Source organism: Stenella coeruleoalba (assembly GCF_951394435.1).
Source record: "Stenella coeruleoalba genome assembly, chromosome: 5".
Classification (NCBI taxonomy): Eukaryota; Metazoa; Chordata; class Mammalia; order Artiodactyla; family Delphinidae; genus Stenella; species Stenella coeruleoalba.
The window spans coordinates 71,338,382-71,360,057 of record NC_137150.1 but is presented as its reverse complement, the minus strand read 5'-3'; positions in this window follow the sequence as shown (position 1 = coordinate 71,360,057).

Here is a 21,676-nt window from a genome sequence, read left to right as displayed (position 1 = left end):
TGCTGCCACCCCAGGGGACCACATTCTGAGCACACTGTTCTAGTCTCATCTTTTTATACCCGGCACACAGAGTATTATTTGGGGACTGTGTGAATATCCTGCTCCTCAAAGACCTCTCACCCAATGGTTTTAGCATCTATTGACTTGCAGGTGTCCATTATTCTGTCAGTGGTTGCAAATGGTGCTTTGCTAATTCTCTAATTCCTTCTGGATTAGAGGAGCTTTCTCTCTCTTTACTTTACCCTTTAGACCAATGGCTCTGTATTTGAATTACCTGCGAGCTTTTAAAAATGATTAGTGCCTGCATATATACAATGGAATATTACTGAGCCATAAAAAGAAATGAAATTGAGTTATTTGTAGTGAGGTGGATGGACCTAGAGTCTGTCATACAGAGTGAAGTAAGTCAGAAAGAGAAAAACAAATACCATATGCTAACACATATATATGGAATCTAAAAAAAATAAAAATGGTTCTGATGAACCTACGGGCAGGACAGGAATAAAGATGCAGACGTAGAGAATGGACTTGAGGAGACAGGGAGGGGGGAGGGTAAGCTGGGCTGAAGTGAGAGAGTGGCATGGACATATATACACTCCCAAATGTAAAATAGATTGCTAGTGGGAAGCAGCTGCATAGCACAGGGAGATCAGCTCAGTACTTTGTGACCACCTAGAGGGGTGGGATAGGGAGGAAGACGCAAGAGGGAGGAAATATAGGGATATATGTATATGTATAGCTGATTCACTGTTACACAGCAGAAACTAACACACCATTGTAAAGCAATTACACTCCAATAAAGATGTTAAAAAAAAAGAAATGATTAGTGCCTGCCCTCCAAATTCTGATTTAATTGGTCTGGTTGGGGCTTAAGCATCAATTTTTTTTTAAAGCTCCCAGGTGATTCTGCTGTGTAGGCTGAGAGCCTGCTCTGGGTATTGGAGAGCCATGGAAGAATTTGACGCAGGAGAGCGAAGACCCCGTTGGAGTTTTAGAAGGGGCCCTCCAAGGAGGGCTGGGGGGCAGGGAGCCGAGCAGAGTGAGAATGCTGTTGCAAAATCCTGCTGAAACACCATGAAGGGGAAATCAAAGGAATAAAGTTCATGTGCAGAAGCATTTAGATGCTGCAGTCCTGGGAGATGTCTTTGAGGAAGTTGTGGGCTGAAGTTAATAAGAAATGAAGAGATAACCTCTTTCATATATGTGACTGGGCCTGTGTGTCTAGCGTTTTTGCGTTCCTCAAAACTACCAAACGTAAAATAGATAGCTAGTGGGAAGAAGCCGCATGGCACAGGGAGATCAGCTTGGTGCTTTGTGACCTAGATGGGTGGGATAGGGAGGGTGGGAGGGAGGGAGATGCAAGAGGGAAGAGATAATGGGAACATATGTATATGTATAATTGATTCACTTTGATATAAAGCAGAAACTAACACACCATTGTAAAGCAATTATACTCCAATAAAGATGTTAAAAAACAAACAAACAAACAAAATCACACTTAGAAACGTCTGGGAAGACAGAGAAGGACCAAGGGTGAGGGTGAGGCGTGTGCCCTCACCTCGTTTGCTCTCCAGCCCCTGAGCAGCCAGCCATCTGCCCCCACCCCGGAAAGCAGCATTAAGACACAAGAGGGAAAACGATCCTTTTGGCTTAAGGTTCTTATTAGTTTTAAGATTACTCATTGTGGGGCTTCCCTGGTGGCGCAGTGGTTGAGAGTCTGCCTGCTGATACAGGGACGCAGGTTCGTGCCCCGGTCCGGGAGGATCCCACATGCCGCGGAGTGGCTGGGCCCGTGAGCCATGGCCGCTGAGCCTGCGCATCCGCAGCCTGTGCTCTGCAACGGGAGGGGCCACAACAGTGAGAGGCCCGTGTACCGCAAAAAAAAATAAGATTACTCGTTGTGGTTGGCTTTGTGCTGCTATTTATTTAAATTACACTTACAGCTATCAACCACGGCATGGAGGTGGGAGCCCAGGATTTGGGGGAGGGTGTTACACTGCTCAGCGCCCCGGCAGAGTGTGATGGGACTGTGGCTGCCGGGGCTGAGCCCATCGCCCCCAGACAGACAGACTCCAGGGCAGCTCAGGAAGGCCCATCTGGGTGATGGGGTCTGGCTTGGCGCCTCTCCTTTGCAGAAGGGGCCCTTCCTGGGCATCTGAAACAGTCTCCACTAGCAGGTTTCTTAAAGGACTGCAGCTACAATCACTGGGAGACGGACCCTGGGTTGTTTCATGGACGCTTCTCCTTAGCTCTGCAAACCCCTCAGGGAAAGGCCTGGCCTAGAGCACTGCTGAGAGGCTGCCATTCCTTCGCATACCCCCAGCCTTCGAGACTGCCCTCCCAGGGCCCAGTGTATACCACAGGCACTTAGCGGCATCCTCTGGCCCAGCATCTCACAGCCACAGCTGACTTCATTCCATCAGGAGGTCACTCCAACTCGTCTCTCATACCCAAGGAGCGTGAGGGGTACCCAGGCATGGCGGTCACGCCCTGGGTGCACCCAGTAGTCAGAGAGCCAAGACCTGGGTCAAGGATTATATGTGACACGAGTGACAGGGCACAGACAGTGTGTCACAAGTATTGGAGGACCGTGGGGGAGGGAAGATGAATGACAACTCCTTGAAGAAAGTAGCATCCGAGGGGCTTCCCTGGTGGCACAGTGGTTAAGAATCCGCCTGCCAGTGCAGGGGACACGGGTTCAAGCCCTGGTCTGGGAAGATCCCATGTGCTGCAGAGCAACTAAGCCTGTGCACCACAACTACTGAGCCCGTGTGCCACAACTACTGAAGCCTGCACTCCTAGAGCCCGTGCTCCACAAAAGAAGCCACCGCAATGAGAAGCCCGCACACCGCAATGAAGAGCAGCCCCCGCTCGCCGCAACTAGAGAAAGCCCATGCACAGCAACGAAGACCCAATGCAACCATAAATGAATGAATGAATGAATGAATGAATGAATGAATAAAGTAGCATCCAAGTAGGGTCTTGGGATGCTTAGGACAAGCAGTACTGTCTCTCCAGGGAAGCCAGTCTCCTACGTAAGCCCTTGTCAACAGAAGGTGCCAGAAGAAGGAGTCTGAAGTCCCAGGTTACATCTGTGCATGGTTATGGGAGCCTGTGGCACACAAGGCCCCTTCTCCATTGCTAAGACCAAGAAGTGACTGCAGTCCTGGTTTTGCCCCTGCCCTTGCTGTGTGACCTTGGGCAAGTCACTTTCCCTTTCTGGGTTTCAGGTTCCTCATCTGTTGAAAGGGGCAATGCCTGCCTCTGTCCTCCAGGAATTGTTGGGCAGATCAAAGTTGCTGGCCTATGGACCCAGTAAAGAGCCATTGGTTGAATATGGGGGGAGAACAGTTATTTTCATCATGAGGTAGAATCCTTGGGTCCCTCCTTCCTCGCAGGAGATTTGCAAATCTGGGGCAGTGTTTTTTCCTCATAGCTGGGTCACCAGATTTCGTTTTCTTTCTCCTCCTTCAGCTCTCCATCCCCTTCAAAAGATGAAATTGCCTGCCACCCAACTCCAGAGGAGTGCTGTGAGGTTCAATGAAGTAATACTTGCAAAAACCATCTGGCTATGAAACCAGCTCCTTTCATTGCTTTCCCTGGGCTCTGCATGCCCACCTCCCTGCCCCCAGAGAGGGAGCTGGGTGGAACCCTTGCCAGGCCCCCAGCTTCAGAGGCCCCTCCTCCCCACACTTTTCTCTTGCAGCCCCAGCTCCGGGTCCCTGGTACTTTGTCCTGGGTCCTCTGACACCCCAGAGCAGGTCCCTTCATACACTACCAAGCCTTGGCCACCTGGCCCTCTACAGGCCAAAGATTCACCCAAAAGGACCAAGCTCTTTTCTCTCCTTGGAGTTTTTCTCCCTTTCTTAGAGAATGTCAAAGAGAGAAATGGAGTTTAGAAGAAATCAATGTCTTTGGATGGAGGAGAACTTGCTGCATACACAGTAAATCAATTTGGCACAAATTTACAGAGCACCAGCTGTGGGTGGAGCCCTCAGCCCTGGAGGGAATCAGAGTTGAATCAGCCCCCTCTGGGCCACGGAGAAGATCACGGGCAGGAGGGGAGATCAACACAGGCATTAGTAATTCATATTTAAGCTGAAGAGTGTTGCCAAACCAGAAAACCGTTTACCCCCTGAGCCGCCTCCTCCTCCTTACCTGTGGTATGCTGGCAATAATACCTACCTAGAGGTGATTGTGCAGAAAACAGGAAATGGATTTTTTTAAATGCATGTGAAAGGACTTTGCAAGTAGCAACACACCATCTGGCAGCGTTTCTTGGAGGAGGCTGGATTTGCACCTTGAAAAATGGTGTAATATTAAGTTTGACTGTTAGTACCAGAGAAATCCAAAACAGCAAATGACTTAAGCAAAATACAAGGCTCTTTCTTTTCACATAACTAGTCAGAGGTAGGTGGCCTAGTGCTAGTATAGCAGCTCCATGAGGTCAAGAACCCACAGTATCCTTCTGCCTTGTTGCTTTTCTATATATTGCTTCAGTCCCAAGATTACCTCATGGTCCAAAATGGCTGCTCCAGTTCCAGCCATTAAACCCACATTCCAGACACCAAGGAGGAAAAGGAGAAAAGGTCTATCTCTTCCCTTTAAATAAACGTCCCTGAAATGGCACTTACCTGTTAACTAGATGTTAGTCACATGGCCATATCTACTGTAAGAAACGCTGGGAAATGTAGTCTTCCTTCTGAGTGGCCATATTCTCAGCTAAATATCCCATGGAACAGTGGAGAACAGATTTTGGGACCAAAAAGCCTCGGCTGCTACAGGTGGGCGGGCCTCTGGCTGCTTGCAGACTTTGTCTTCAGCTCTCATTTCCTTTTGCTTTAAGGAGCCCTCTTTCTGCCCCTCCCATCTGGTATCCAGATGAATGAACCCACAAGAGCTTGGCCGGCTGTCTCTGACTTCTGACTTCCCTGGGAAAGCACAGAAAGTTACCTACACCATTTCAGCTGCTCCAGAAAGAGCTCTTCCAGGAGGAGAGGGGTGTAGTGGGGGATTGTCTGCACAACCTCGGTGGCATGAACCCATTGATCTGAAGATTTGGCCCCGGAAAGGAGGGGTCCTGTCTCTGAGGCTTCTCTGAGGCCCCAGGCGGGAAGGCTGACCCAGGAGCTGAAGGAGACACACACCCCTCCTCTTCCCACGGTGAGGAAGGAGATTCTGTCTCTTGGACCTACCTCCACTTTTCCCACGTGGACAGGGGTGGCCTCGCCAGGCCCTGGGCCCCTCCACCTGCAGAGGAGAAAACCTGGAGAGGAGCTGGATGAGTTGCAGAGAGAAGTTGTCCGGAGGATTCCATCTGTGCCTGCCTTGGGGCATCCAGGCTTCAGGAACATGGGAGGTCCTGAGAGGCTCTTGGCGTTCATTTCCCCTGCCCACTGCTGCATGGCTTCTTACACAGACCTCCTCACATAGCTCAGGGCCTTGTCCTGGCCCCATGCCCGCCTTACCCCTGTCGTCCCACAGCCTTGTGAAAAAGCCTGTCCTACCTTTATTTATAATGATCCCTGGCCTGGAATGTACCGACCCCCTGGCTAAAATCGACTAAATCGACTAAAACCGACTAAAATCCTAGATTTTTCTCAGCTATCTGTTTTAGCATCTCAACTTTTTTCCTGATAATATTTTCGATGCCTGAGAACGTTTGGTGTTTTAGCTTTTTACTGTATCTACCTTGCGTACAGAAGGGCATACATAAGTGTACAGCTCGATGCGTCTTTGCAAACAAGACATACCTGTGTAACCACTCTGTCATTTTTCAAGTCCTGATTTCTCCAAATAAGATTCCATCTAGAGGAGAAGCCCCAACTGTGGGCCCAGATCAGAGCCTTCGTTAGACTCACCAGGCCTCACAACAAGCTAAAAGTAGGTTTAACTCTGTTACTTGTGCCGAAGAGGAAATACAGGCTCCGAGAGTCTGGCCGCCAGGCTGGTCAGAGGGCTGGGGCTCAGACCAGCGACCCCGACTCCGACCCCCAGCACCAAGTCTGACCTCTTCCTACTGCCCCTGCCCGCCTGGCCCAGCTCACTGTATGGCATGACCTGCTCTCTGGTCTTCCTGGAGCTGATGTGCCTGAAGTGTGGGCCCCAAACAGTGGATGGGTGGACAGATGGATGGACGGACGGATGGATTGACAGGGATGAGAGTGGCAAGGACAGCAAGCCTATACTTTCCTTCCCCTGCGGGTGTCCTTGGAGGGCCTTATGTTGTCCAGCCAGGGACCCTGTAAACTTGTCTTTGGGCGTCAGGCAGCACACTGCCCACTTCCTTGCTGAGAACTCCGTCAGTCCACTGGGAGACCAGAGCCCACATATATCGATTCTCAGGTAACAAGTAGCATTTACCAGGCACCTGCTGCATCCCCATCATCTGCATCGGGCTGGTCCATCGCTCGGACATTTAACAATAGCACGGCAATACACTGACCAGTGAGAAGGATGCAGCCATAGAGCTGGAGCAGAGTCCTGGAGGCCCTGCTAGGCCAGACATCACCCTTTAGCAGCCAGACAGGGAGCTGGGGGCATTGGATGAGGTGCTGGGCATCTAGGGGTGGGGGGCACTCTAGGGCTCAGGCAGCAACTGTACGGAAGTTTTTCAGTATTTTCACAACTGACCTGGACACACAAGTGCACCCTGAGTGCCCATCAGCCCTGCTTGGAGACCTCGTGAAGAAAAGATCTATTCTTCGCTCCCAGAGAGCTTGTGACTGAGCTGAGGAGACAGGTGAGAGGTTCACAGCTGGAGAGAATCAGTGCTTCGGTCTCAGCTGGCCGTTCCATTTGCTTGTCCACCCTTGTATATCACAGCCCTGCTACCTGCCAGGCGCTGGAGGATGACTATAAGATGGTCCCTGCCCATAGGAGGGCACCGATTACAGGAGGAGTGAGGCAGCTACACAGACAACCACAGTTTAATCTCATTTGGGTTGATACGCTGAGTTTGAGATCACTTCAGAGCATCTTCATGGGAATTCCCAAGCTTAGAGCCTTACGGAGTCACTTTTTCTAATTCCCTGTATTTCAGATGGGGAGCCTGGGGTCCACAGCAGAGAAGTTACACACTCCAGGATGGAGGACGAAGGCAGAACCACACTTCCTCGCCCCCTCCCCTGCCCCCTCGGCCCCTCCCCATGTACCACATTTTGGATCCAATCCTGGAAGCAGTAACTTCAAGGAGGTAGAGAAGCTGCTGGGGGTCACATGCTGACAGCTTGACAAAGGGGCAGGTCACAAAATTATAATAAGCCAACAACAGCAGGAACTCAAATGCAGGACTCTCGGGGGCCACCTGTGTAGGGGCACTTGCTCCACCCTCCCCAGTGGGCCTGAGCTATCAAATTATGCTCAATTTAAAAAACTGAGTAGAGTTGATTTATAATATTGTGTTAGTTTCAGGTGGACAGCAAAGTGCTTCAGTTATATATATATTTCCAGATTATTTTCCATTACAGGTTATTATAAGATATTGAATATAGTTCCCTGTGTTGCCATATTACAGCAAGTCCTTGTTGCTTATCTATTTTATGTTTAGTAGTGTGTGTCTGTCAGTCCCATACTCCTAATTTATCCCTGCCCCGCCCTCTTTCCCCTTTGGTAACCATAAGTTTGTTTTCTGTCCATGAGTCTGTTTTTGTTTTGTACATAGATTCAATTGTATTATTTTTTAGATTCCACACATAAGTGGTATCATACAATATTTGTCTTTGACTTCACTGTTTTGTTCAATTTATTTCAGAGTATAAGGTGAATACAGTGTTCTTCTGACGTTTTATATCTAAATTATAAAAAATATGTTTACACTTTGGAATTGTCTTTACTTGTCCGCCACAGTCACCTCTGTGGAACCCCTGTTTCCTGGCAGGGTCGATAGGGGATTTTCCAGGAACTCTGCAGCGCTCTCCTGTGAGAATCACATCGGGAAGCTCACTGTCAGTTCTAAAGGCCCAGTTACAGTATAGATCAATCACTGATTTACCAAAGTGTACAGGATCGCCTTTACTTACTCTGACCAGGGCACTCTTTTGAAGGAAAATGGATTTTGGATGTAAGTGCTCTGTGATGACTCCATGTTCCTGGGACATAAGCCACTCAAGGCCCTTGAAAGCAGAGATTCAGGAACCAGTGGCCAGGTTCACCAAACAGGTAGGGGCCCCTTCCCACCCTGAGGGGTGCCCCACTTGCCAAGGGATCGTGGGGTGCTGGCAACCCCTGGGCCTGCCTCTTTCTGCCACACTTGTGTCACAGGGAAGTTCCAGGTTTCTCTAGAGATCATCTCAGCTGCTTGGAATCCTGCCCTTTGACCTGTCTGGGCTGGCACAGGCCTGGAAGGAAAGGAAAATAAATAAATATCAATCCATTTGGTCACAGGCAAAACATTTATCTTTCAACAGGAAGCTTCCCGAGGAAGAACAGTGGAGGGGTTTGGAGCGAGAGCACTGTGTGAAACTTGGCCTGTGCAGGCCTTTGCCTGTCAGGGTTAGTGCCTGGCGTGCCCCACGGAGCCTCGCCAGGAGTGGCACTGTGGCTGCGCTGAGCGCTAGCGCTGCATGGGTACCCTGGAGCCCCTGCCCTTCCCACCTAGGTCCCTCCAGGGGTGCACCTCCCTCTGAGCCAGCGAGGGCAGCTGATGGACCCAGTCTGGCTCCCTGCAGCTTCCCAAGCAGAGGAGGAAATGAGTCTTTGCCACTGAAGCCAGTGAGCCAGCCTCCCTCCAGGAGCTGGGTCTTCTTCAGGGCTGTGGAGGAAATGCTGGGGCGAGGGGTAGGGTTGGGAAGCCAAACTCACATGTTCCCTGTGGGGGTGTCATTGGACCTTCCAGGATCCTAAAAGAGAGAGAATGCTTGTGTCCTTCTGGTAATGGCCTTGGGAATCACTTGCCTGTGACATTTGTCACTTCCCCTTTATATCTATACATCTCTGTCCTTGTCTGGTGCTGGCCAGAAACCCTGTGTGTCCTTTACATGCTAAAGAACAGTTGGGGTCCCAGAAATCCTCTCCTGAAGCTCAAGGAAATCCAGTGACCTATGGTCAAAAGTCCATTTGCTTATCAGCTGGTGAAAAGTCATGGTGTCTCTCTCAAGCTCCACCCAGTAGATGATGTCTATTCTGTAAGTCCCAAGGGCACCATAAAATGACCACATAGAAACTAGCTCCCCACCTGCCCCTCTTCCATCTTCTTGTCCTACTCTACCCTCCTTCCTTCTGCTGGACATCTGAGAACTCAAAGTTATTCCACATCCCCCAAACCTCTTAACATCTTAAACCAGAATCCAGGTGATTATCTGATGTCCCAAAGAGGTCCATTATGACAACCCCTATTTCACTTGATTTGGTTAAATTGATCTCTTTTCATTCATTCAGTTATTCGTTCATTCATTCCAGACACTTCTAAGGTGCTGGGGCCCTCTGCTGGAGCTAGAGTCGCAGAGGTGAGGAAGATTCAGGTTAGGCCTGACGGGAGAGTAGCATAGACAACTACCACCCACACCTGGGCCAGCAAGAGCACTGTGTACCGAGCTGGAGGGCAGCCCTCAGTGGGCTCCATGCTTACTGCACACCCATTCACCAAATATCTGGATCGCTTGCAACAGGAAACACAGGCCACAATATAGTGGTCAGTGTAAACAGCAGAGAATCAGGAGATGTGAAAAGGGTATAAACTAGGCTCTGTCTGCATCACTTATTGTTAGAAAATTGTAGTTCATTCAGGAAGCTTGATGGATAGCTAAAGTGGGTCCACCAGGAAAAGTACAGAGAATAGCAGCCCCATGGTGCTCCTCCATGGAGCAGGCCAGCCCCTGAGCTGGCGCATCACATATATCAGCACGAGTAATCCTCAGCATGACCCTGTGCAATAGGTACTCTGCACATTCCCATTTTATAGGTGAAAAAACAGGATCAGAGGAATTATGTGGCTGGCTCACAGTCATAGAGCTAGAGCTGGAATTCAAATACAGGTCTGTCTGACTCCAGTGTTTCTGTTGATTATGGCACAGAAAGGATTCCTTGTTTCCATCAGCTTCTTTTTAATCAAGGCAGACCAGGGATTCACACATTGGCTAAGCTAGCCTTTGAGTGCAGTGACGTATATTTAGCACCTACAAAGCAACATTCGCCGTTACACATTTGCTGGTATTCTGGGAAATGACTGTTGACAATTACCAGTGAGGCTTTATCTCAGGTTATGTTTTGAAATCTCAGCCCATATTTACCTTGCCCACAGAAAGGCTCTGGAGGTGGAATGGACTGAAAGTCAGGTGATTGAAGTTGTAATCCTGGACTAGCAGGGGACTAGCAGTGTAACCTTGGAGAAGTCGCTTTTCTCTAGTTTCAGTTTCCCTATTTGAAAATGAAAAAGAACACAATTCTACTTTAAGACTTGGAGAGAAGTACAGGTGCATCAAGAAGCATGCCCAAGTATGTTCATGGCAGCGCTGCATGTGACTTTGAAAACCTGAAAACCACCACAGTAACCTCATGTGGTAGCCAACATCCAAGTTGGCCCTCAATGACCCCACCTCCTGGTATTGCCCCAGGTGTAGTCCTCTCCCATTGAACCAGGGTTGTTATGCATGACCAATAGCCAATAGCACATGGCAGAGTGATGGCATGCCATTCTTGAACTTAGGCTATAAAAAGACATCAGCTTCCATCTTGGGTTCTCTCCCTCTTTCTCATCACTAAGGAAGCTGCCTTGCTGTGAGCAGCCTTATAGAAAGCCCCATGCACAGAAAGACTGAGTCTTCTTGCCAATACCCATGTAAGTGATGGCTTATACCTTATACGCCAATGTTTTACTCCCAGCCAAGTCTTCAGTTGACTGTAGCCCTGGTCCACAGTTCAACTGCAACCTCATGAGAGACTCTGATCCAGAACCACCAGGATAAGTTGTTCCCAGATTCCTGGTCTCAGAAACTGAGTAGATAATAAATGTGTGTTGTTTTAAAGTGCTAAATTGGGGGATAATTTGTTACACAGCAATAAATAGCTAATACATGCCATACTATAGAATTTTAGGCAACAGTTTAAAAATAGACCAACCTTTGTGTGCTGATATGGAAAGGTTTCTAAGATATGTTGTTTTGAGAAAATGATAACCACAGAAAAATACACAGAGCTATATTCCTTTTACATAAAACACCATCTCCACCTGCTATATTTTTTGTGCATTTACATATGCATGTATTGATACATATGTAGTAAATGAGCCATCATAATATACCAACAAATCAACATTAGTTTACTTCTCAGTAAGGGGGTCAGAGGAAGATGCAAAAGAGGACTTTCATTTTTATTCAATACATTGCAATTTCATTTTAGACTTTCATCATGATAATGTGTTCATGTATTACTTACATGCAATTTAAAAAATTCTTCTTTAAACAGAGGGGTTGGACTATATGATCAATGAGGTCTCTTTCAACTCTGGTGTTTTACAGTTCTATTAAAATAGTCACTGAATGCAAATTAAAAGAATGAGATAACATTTATTACCTGTTTGTTGGCAAGCATTAAAAAGTTAGATAAATTAAGTGTTGACAAAGATGTTGGGATAACTGGTACTCTCATACACTGCTTCTGGGAGAATAAAGTGAGAATCAATTGGGAAAGCTGGTAAGGATGGGAATAAGATAATATCAACTAAAACAAAACATGCAGACTCCACACCCTTTGAGGTCTAACACTTCTATTTCTAGATATTCATTCTTTTACATAGAAACATGCTGGAAACCAGATGGTGTTGTATTTATTGACATAAATGCTATACTGTAAGGAGCATTCTGTGACATACCAAAGGATGCACATGGCAGCAGGGCTTGCAAGAGCAAACACAGAGATATAAGTTAAATGTCCATAAATAAACAAGTTAGTGTATTTTCATACTATGAAATACTATGAAACTATTAAAATGAATGAGCTAGACTTATAATCACAATGTGGATAAATCTCTGAGACATATCAAGTGAAAAAACATACTGTAGAATGTTACATGATACCATTTAAAACCATAAACACATTTAAAACCATAAACACAGAGTGCCATCTTGTTTCCTAATGTTTTGATGAAAAATCATAGAAAAAAGTCAGTAAAGATACAAACCAAAGTCATAAGGGTGAGTGTCTGTGTTTCTGGAGAAGGGGAAGTCTCTTAATTATCCCTATAACTGAGGGGTAATTAAAAGAGACAACCTTTGTCTGCAATGTTCTGATGTGATAAAATAGTTATAAAGCACTAGTAAGCACTATGTAAGAAATGTATTTAAATATTCATGTGTCATTAAAAATTAAGTTATAAATAGTCATTGGCTCATGCTAAGAAGAACTTTGGCTGGATGAGTAGGAATTCTGATATGTTAACTCTGGCTGGCTGCACATCAGAATCACCTGGAGCTACAGAAAAACTGATACTGGTCCCGGCCACATCCAGCAACTCTGGTGTAATTGGTGAGTGGCTCTGGCCTTGGTGCTCCTCAAAGGCTTCCTAAGTGATTCTAGTGGACAGTCAGGGCTGAGAACCCCTGATTTACAGCAGCAGGCTCTGAAAAATTGTCACAGACGGTAAGACACTGAGGAAACATAATGATGTGGTCTCCTGGATTGGATGCTGGAACAAAAAAAGGACATTAGTAAAATCCAAATAAAGTCTATAATTTAATTGTACCAACGTTAACCTCTCAGTTTTGATAAATGTATCTATTATGTAAGACATGAACATGAGGGAAGCTGGATGAAGGGTGTAGGGAGACTTTCTGTACTATCTCTACAACTTTTCTGTGAATCTAAGATATTGCAAAATAAAAAAGCACTACATACCTTGGATAATTGTCTTGGTGATATTTTAACTCTTGCCAACTTAAAAAAAATCTTTCAGGGGCAGAGATCAAGATGGTGGAGTAGGATGTGGAGCTCACCTCCCCCCACAAACACATAATAATACATTTACATGTGGAACAATTCTCACAGAAAACCAACTGAAAGCTGGCAGAAGATCTTTTATACAACCAAAACTGCAAGAAAGATCCCCACATAACCAGGTAGAATGAAAAAAGAAAAAAAAAAAAGGAAGGAATTGGAATGGAACCTGTGCCCCTGGGAGGAAGCTGTGAAAGAGGAAAAGTTCCCTTGCCCTGGGAATCCCCTTCGCTGGCAGGGAGGTCCACCTGGGCATATACGGTGGTGGAGTCACCTGTACTTTGCTCAAGAGGAGTGTGCAGGTGCTGGTTTGCTAGCAATCAGAGCAAAGAGAGACTGGCAGTAATGGCTGCCATGGTCACTGCACCTCCCAGCCCGAAACACGTGCCTGCTAGTACGTGCAGTGGCTAGGTACTGAAACTCGGGTTTCAGAGTACAGACCCTGAGAGAAGACTCAGTTTAGCTGTGCAGAGACAGCCTGAAGGGCCTAGGGTGTGGTCCAGGCCACCATTGTTAACATGTGCAAAATGGTACAGGTCTGCCATAGGAGCCCCTTTATCAGCACATGCAGGGTGGGATGTGGGTCTGTCATAAGATACCCACTGTCACTGTTCTCATAGTAGCATGCAGCTCTGGCCATGGCAGGCTTTGTGAGGGCTCACTCATGGGAGGCAGGGTATTGGAGCCAAGTCTGGAGGCGGGTCCACGAGCAGTGGACTTTGTTGATCCACACAGAGGGTGGTGGGCAGTGTAACAGAATCTCATGTCCATGGTAAAAAGCCCTGTGGGAGGAATATGCAGTGATTCATTTCCCAGTGGGAGGGCTCCAGTCCCACCTACCTCACACCACAGCTTACAGCCAGATCTGGGGGTTTCTACTCCAACAACTGGGGACCAGACCCTGCCCCTGACAGGGCTGTGACAGCCATAGAGCAAAGAGGAGGATTTGCCCAACAACCAGTGCAGGCTCTAATCACAACAAAAAATACACCTCCTACCAAGGGGACAATGACCAGCACACTCTGAGGAAAGACATAGCTGCATCCATACCGAAAACAGTCCTCACACCAAAAATTTTGGATGCACACAGTCTACACAGGGATGCTGACACAGAAAAACAGCCTTCAAGACCACAGTAGATAACTTTTTCTCCTAAATACAGAGTCAGAGAAACTTAAGTAAAATGAAAAAGCACAGGAACTACTGCCAATTAAAAGAGCAAGCGAAATCCCCTGAAAGAACAAACAATGAAACAGACCTCTCCATTCTACCAGACCCCAGGTCCAAAAAGGAAGTACTAAAAATACTAAAGGAATTAAGAAAGATTATCAAAAGAAGTGCAGATCACTGTAAGAAGGTACTAGAAACTATAAAGAGGAACCAATCAAAATTAGACAATACAATTGCTGAGATAGAAACCAATCTAGAAGCAATCAATAGCAGACTAAATAGTACAGAAGAATGAATAAGTGATCTGGAAGCTAGAATAATGGAAATAACCCAATCAGCAGACAGAAAGACAAATGAAAAAAATGAAAGCAACATACAAGATCTATGGGATAATATAAAGCACACCAAACTATAGGGGTTCCAGAAGGAAAAGAAAGAGAAAGGGGGATCAAAAATGTATTTGAAGAAATTATGGCTAAAAACTTCCCAAACCTAAAGAAGGAAACAGATATTTAGGTATAGGAAGCACAGAGGGTCCCAAAGAAGATGAACCCAAACAGACCCACAGCAAAACATATAATTAAATTGGAAAAAGTTGAAGAAAAAGAGAGTATTCTAAAGGCAGTGAGAGAAAAATCAGAGTCATTTACAAGAGAGTCCCAATGAGGCTATCAGCTAATTTCTGTACAGAAACTTTGCCATCCAGAAGAGAGTGGCATGATATATTTGAAGCCCTGAAAGGGAAAAGCCTGCAACCTAGAATACTCTACCCAGCAAGATTATCATTTAGAATAGGAGGGGAAACAAAGAACAACAAAACAATGCAGCAGTGCTAAACCTACCCTAAAAGAAATATTGTAAGGTCTTCTCTAAACAGAAAAGAGAAAGAATCCATAGGAAAGGAAAAAACATAATAGGAAAGGCAAATATGTAAAAGGATTGAAGATAACTTAAGCCAGTACATAGATTAAAAAACAATTAAAATTTTTCATAAAAGCAATTGTAACTATAATAATAGCAAATGGACAAACATAAAGATGTAAAATAGGATATCAAAGTCACAAAGTGTGGGGAGGGGAGTAAAAAAAGTAGATCTTTTAGAATGTGTTTGAACTTGTATGACTATCAGTTTACAAAAAGTAGACATAGTTATGGGTTAACATACATGAAAACCAGCATAACCACAAATCAAAAAAATAAAAGAGTCACAAAAACCAAAAAGAAAGGAACACAACTATAATACAAAAGAAAACTATAAAACCAGAAAAGTAAAAACAAAAAGAAGAAAGAAAAAAGAACTACAAAATCCACTGGAAAACAAGGTTTAAAATGACAATAAATACATACTTATCAATAATTACTTTAAATGTCAATGGACTAAATGCCTCAATCAAAAGACATTGAGTGGCAGATTGGATAAAAAAATAAGAACCTACAGCATGCTGCCTACAAGAGTCTCACTTTAGGCTGAAAGAAACATATAGATTGAAAGTTAAGAGATGGAAAAAGAAATTTCATGCAAATGGAAAGGACATGAAAGTGGAGGTAGACAATACTCATATCAGACAAAAGAGACTTTTTAAAAAGCCCATAAAGAAAGACAAAGAAGGACACTAAATAATGATAAAGGAGGCATTAAAAGAAGAGGATATTACACTTGTTAACATATATGCACCCAATATAGGAGTACCTAAATACATAAAACAAATACTAACAGACATAAAGTGAGAAGTTGACAAGAACACAATAGTAGGAGACTTTAACAGCCCCTGACATCAAAGGACAGATCTTCCAGACAGAAAATCAATAAGTAACAGAGATCCTAAATGACACAATAAAACAGTTGGACATAATTGGTATCTACAGGACAATATATACCCAAAACAAACAAACAAAAACAAAAACACAGAATGCACATTCTTTTTAAGCATGCATGGAACATTCTCTAGGATAGACCACATACTAGGACATAAAACAAGCCTCAACAAATTTAAGAGACTAGAAATTGTTTCAAGCATCTTTTCTGACCACAATGGTATGAAACTATAAATCAACCACAGAAAGAAAAGTGGGGGGAAAAAGAACACATGAAGACTAAACAACATGCTTCTAAAAACACAATGGGTCAATAATGGAATCAAAGAGGAAATCAGATATACCTTGAGACAAAATGATAATGAAAACACCACCTTACAACATCTATGGGTTACAACAAAAGCAGTTCTAAGAGGAAAGTTCATAGCGATACAGGCCTTCATTGAGAAACAAGAAAAATTTCAAATAAACAACCTAACCTAACACCTAAAAGAATTAGAAAATGAAGAACAAACAAAACCCAAAGTCAACAGTAGGAAGAAAATAATAAAATCGGAGAGGAAATAAATAAAAGAGAAATAAAAACATAGAAAAGATCAATAAATCCCAGAGCTGTTTGTTTGAAAGGATAAACAAAATCAACAAACCCCTGGCCAGGCTCACCAAAAAGAAGAGAGGACCCAAATAAACAAAATAAGAAATTAAAGAGGAGAAACAACAACTGATACCACAGAAATACAAAAAAAAAAATAAGAAAATACTACACATAGTTATATGCCAAAAAAATTGGACAATGTAGAAGAAATGGACAAGTTTCTAGAAAAATACAGCCAACCACAACTGAGCCAAGAAGAAACAGATAATTTGAACAGACTGATTGCTAGAAGTGAAATAGAATCTGTACTAAAAAAAAAAAAAACTCCCTGCAAACAAAAGTCCATGATGGGATGGCTTCACTGGGGAATTCTATCAAATATACAAAGAAGAACTTATACCAATCCTTCTCAAACTCTTCCAAAAGACTGAAGAGGAGGGAACACTCCCAAATTCATTCTATGAAGCCACCATCAACTTGATACAAAACCAGAAAGAGACCCTACAAAAAAAAAGAAAAAAAGAAAATTACAGGCCAATATCTTTGATGGATATAGATGCAAAAATCCTCAACAAAATATGAGCAAACTGAAGCCAACAATACATAAAAAGGATTATACACCATGATGAAGTTGGATTCAATCCAGGGTGATTCAACATACACAAATCAATTAATGTGATACACCACATTAACAAAAGGAAAAACAAAAACTCATGGTCATATCAATAGGTGAAGAAAGAGCATCTGATAAAATTCAACATCCATTCATGATAAAAACTCTCACCAAAGTGGGTATAGGTGGAACATATCTCAACATAATAAAAGCTATTTTATGACAAAATCATAGCCAACATAATACTAAATGGTGAAAAGCTGAAAGCTGTCCTACTAAATTCACGATTCCAAGACAAGGATGCTCATTCTCACCACTTCTATTCAATGCAGTATTAGAAGTCCTAGCCACAGCAATCACATAAGAAAAAGAAATAAAATGTATCCAAATTGGAAGGAAGAAGTAAAATTGTCATTATATGTAGATGACAAGACACTCTATATAGAAAACCCTAAAGATGCCACACAAAAACTATTAGAAGTAACAAATGAATTCAGTAATATAGCAGGATACAAGATTAATATACAGAAATCTGTTGCATTTACTTACATTAGCCATGAAATATCAGAAAGAGAAAGTAAAAAAAAAATTCCCATTTAAAATTGCATCAAAAAATAAAATACCTAGGAATAAAACTAACCAAGGCAGTGAAAGATCTTTATAGTGAGAATTATAAAACACTGATAAAGGAAGTTGAAAATGATTCACTGCAATGGAAAGATATCCCATGTTCTTGGATTGGAAGAAGTAATATTGCTAAAATGGCCAAGCTACCCAGAGCAATCTACAGAAATACTGTCCCTATCAAATTACCCATGATATTTTCACAGAACTAGAATAAATAATCATAAAAATTATATAGAATCACAGAAGACCCAGAATTGCCAAAGCAATTCTGAGAAAAAAGAACAAAACTAGAGGCATAAGACTCCCAGACTTCAGACAATACTACAAATCTACAGTTATCAAAACAATGTGATATTGGCAAAAAACAGACATATAGATCTATGGAAGAGAATAGAGAGCCCAGAATCAACCCACACACCTATGGTCAGTTAATCTTTGAAAAAGGAGGCAAGAGTATATAACTGAGAACAAGTGGTGTTGGGAAAGCTGGACAGCCACATGTAAATCAATAAAATTAGAACACTCCCTCATACCATATACAAAAATAAGCTCAAAATTTAGGTTTAAAAATCAAAGACATGACACCAGAAAACTCCTAGAAGAAAACTTAGGTAAAACATTTTCAGACTAAATTGTAGCAATATTTCTTAGATCAGGCAAGGCAAAAGAAATAAAAGCAAGAAAACCCAAATGGGATCTAATCAAACTTAAAAACTTTTGCACAGCAAAGGAAACAAAACAAAAAGACAACCTACAAAAGGGGTAGAAAATATTTGCAAGCTACATGGCTGACAAAGGGTTAATTTCTAAACTATACAAAGAGCTCATGCAACTCAATATCAAAAAACCCCACAACCCAACCAAGAAATGGGAAGAAGTCCTAAATAGACATTTCTCCAAAGAAGATATACAGATGGCCAACAGGCACCTGAAAAGATGCTCAAAATCGCTAGTATTAGAGAAATGCAAATCAAAACTACAATGAGGTATCACCTCACACCAATTAGAATAACTATCATTAAAAAGTCTACAAATAATAAATGCTGGAGAGGGTGTGGAGAAAAGGGAACCCTACTACACTGGTGGTGAGAATGTAAATTGGTGCAGCCACTATGGAAAACAGTATCAAGGTTCTTTAAAAAGAAACTAAAAATAGAACTACCATATGATCCAGCAATCCCACTCCTAGGCATATATCTGGAAAAAATGAAAACTTTAATTCAAAAAGATACATGCACCACAATGTTCATAGCAGCAATCTTTACAATAGCCAAGACATGGAAGCAATCTAAGTGTGCATCAACAGATGAATGGATAAAGAAGATGTGGTACATATATACAATGGAATACTTCTCCATTATGAAAAGAATGAAATACTGCCATTTGCAGCAACATGGTTGGACCTAGAGATTATCATATTAAGTGAAATAAGTCATACAGAGAAAGACAAATATATGATATCACTTATATGTAGAATCTAAGAAATAATATACATGTATTTATTTACAGAAACAGAAACAGACTCAGACATAGAAAAGAAACTTATGGTTACTGAAATGGAAAGTGGTGGGTGGGCAAGGGATAAATAGGAGTTTGGGATTATACACAATACTATATATAAAATAATCAACAATTTACTGTATAGCACAGGGTACTGTATTCTATATTTTGTAATAACCTATAATGAAAAAGAATCTGAAAATACATATATAAATAAATCACTTTTCTGTACACCTGAAACTAATACAACATTGTAAATCAAATATATGTTAACAACCAAAAATATCTTTTGGTAATTGGCTAAGATGACAGAGTAGAAAGATCCTGAGCTCACCTCCTCTCACAAACATACCAAAATCACAATTATCAGCAGAACAACCATCAATGAAAAAGAACAGAACCTACCAGAAAAGATCTTCTATAACTAAAGACATAAAGAACAAACCACAATGAGACAGGTAGGAGGAGCAGACGTGCAATATAATCAAGTCCCATAACCCTGGGTGGGTGACCCACAACCTGGAGAATTATTATATTGCAGTGATTCTCCAGAGCAGTGAGAGTTCTGAGTCCCATGTTGGGCTCCCCAGCCTGTGGGTCCTGAACCCAGAAGGTGATTCCCCAGAGTATTTGACCTTGATGACCAGTGGGGCTTAATTTCAGGAGCCCCAAAGGACTGGGGGAAATAAAGACTTACTCTTAAAAGGCACACAAACAATCTCACACTCCAGAACCCAGGGTAAAAGTAGTAATTTGATAGGAGCCTAAGCCAGACATACCTCCTGGTCTTGGAGAGTCTCCCAGAGAAGTGGGGGGCAGCTGTGGCTGACCCTGGGGACATAAACACTAGTGGCAACTACTTTTGGGAGCTTCTTCTGCTGCATGGACACTGGTACTGGCGGATGCCATTGTGGTTCTCCCTGTAGCTCATTATCACCAAGGCCTGGCCCCACCCAACAGCCTGTAGGCACCAAAGCTGGACACCTCAGACTGGGCAAATAACTCAATGGGGACATAACCCCACCCATCAGAAGACAGGCTGCCTAATGTCTTCCTGAGCCCACAGCTACCTAGACTTGCCTCTTGACATGACCCTGCCCACCAGAGGGCCAGGACTGAACTTGACCCACTAGTGGGCAAGCAACAGATGCAAGAAAACCACAATCCAGCAGCGTGTGGACTGAGCTTGCCCACAGTAGGACCAACCCTGCCCTATTACCAGCTGGGCCCTGGCCCTGCCCACTAACAGGCCAACACAAGCATTGGGACACACCATACCTCTCACCCAAATGTGTCAGAAACCTCCCCCTGCCCCCAATCGATCTGACACCAGCTTTGGGATCCTTGGGCTCTCTAGCCATACTCCAGGTTCTGGCTCTGTTTGCCAGTAGTCTGGTCCTAACTCCAGAACCCAGCTTCACTCACCAGTGGGCAGGCAACTGCCCTGGAGTTTTCTGGACCCTGACTCCACCAATCAGAGAGCCAGCACTAGCCCTGGGGTTCTGCAGTCAGCTGTCTCATGACCAGGCCCTGCCAACCAGCAGCTGGCAGCCTCTGCACAAGGCTGGGTCTGGCAACCAACTGGACTAGGGGCCAAACAAGCATACCAGATCACCCACAGAGTCAGCCTGCCACAACATAAGGACACATGCAGCCCTCATTGGGGGAACCCCTAGGGCACATAGCTTGGGTGATGAGAAGGGAGTGCTCTAATGGGGCACATGGGACATCTCCTATAAAAGGCTACTTCTCCAAGGTCAGGAACTGTAACTAACATACCAGATACATAAAAATGCAAACAGCAACTTTGGCAAAATGAGGGGTCAGAGGAACATGTTCCAGATGAAGGAAAAAGATAAAACCCCAGAAGAAGAACTAAGTGAAGAGGAGATAGGCAATCTATCCAAAAAAGAGTTCAGAGTGAGGATCATAAAGATGATCAAATAACTCGGGATAAGAATGGATGCACAAAGGAAGAAGTTAGAAGTTTTTAACAAAGAGTCAGAAAATGTAAAGAACAACCAAACAGAGATGAAAATACAATAACTGAAATGAAAAACACAGTAGAAGGAATCAGTAGTAGACTTAGTGATACAGAAGAATGGATCAGTGAGCTGGAAGACAGAGTAGAGGAAATCGCCACTGAACAGAAAAAAGAAAAAAGAATGAAAAGAAATGAGGCTGGTTTAAGAGACCTTTGGGACAACACCAAGCATGCTAATATTATAGGGGTCCCAGAGGAGAAGAGAGAGACAAAGGGCCTGAGAACATATTTGAAGACATAATAGCTGAAAACTTCCTTATCCCATGGAAGGAAACAGTCACTCAAGTCCAGGAAATGCAGAATCCCATACAGGATTAACCCACAGAGGAATACACCATGACACATTGTAATCAAAATGACAAAAATGAAAGTTAAAGAAAGA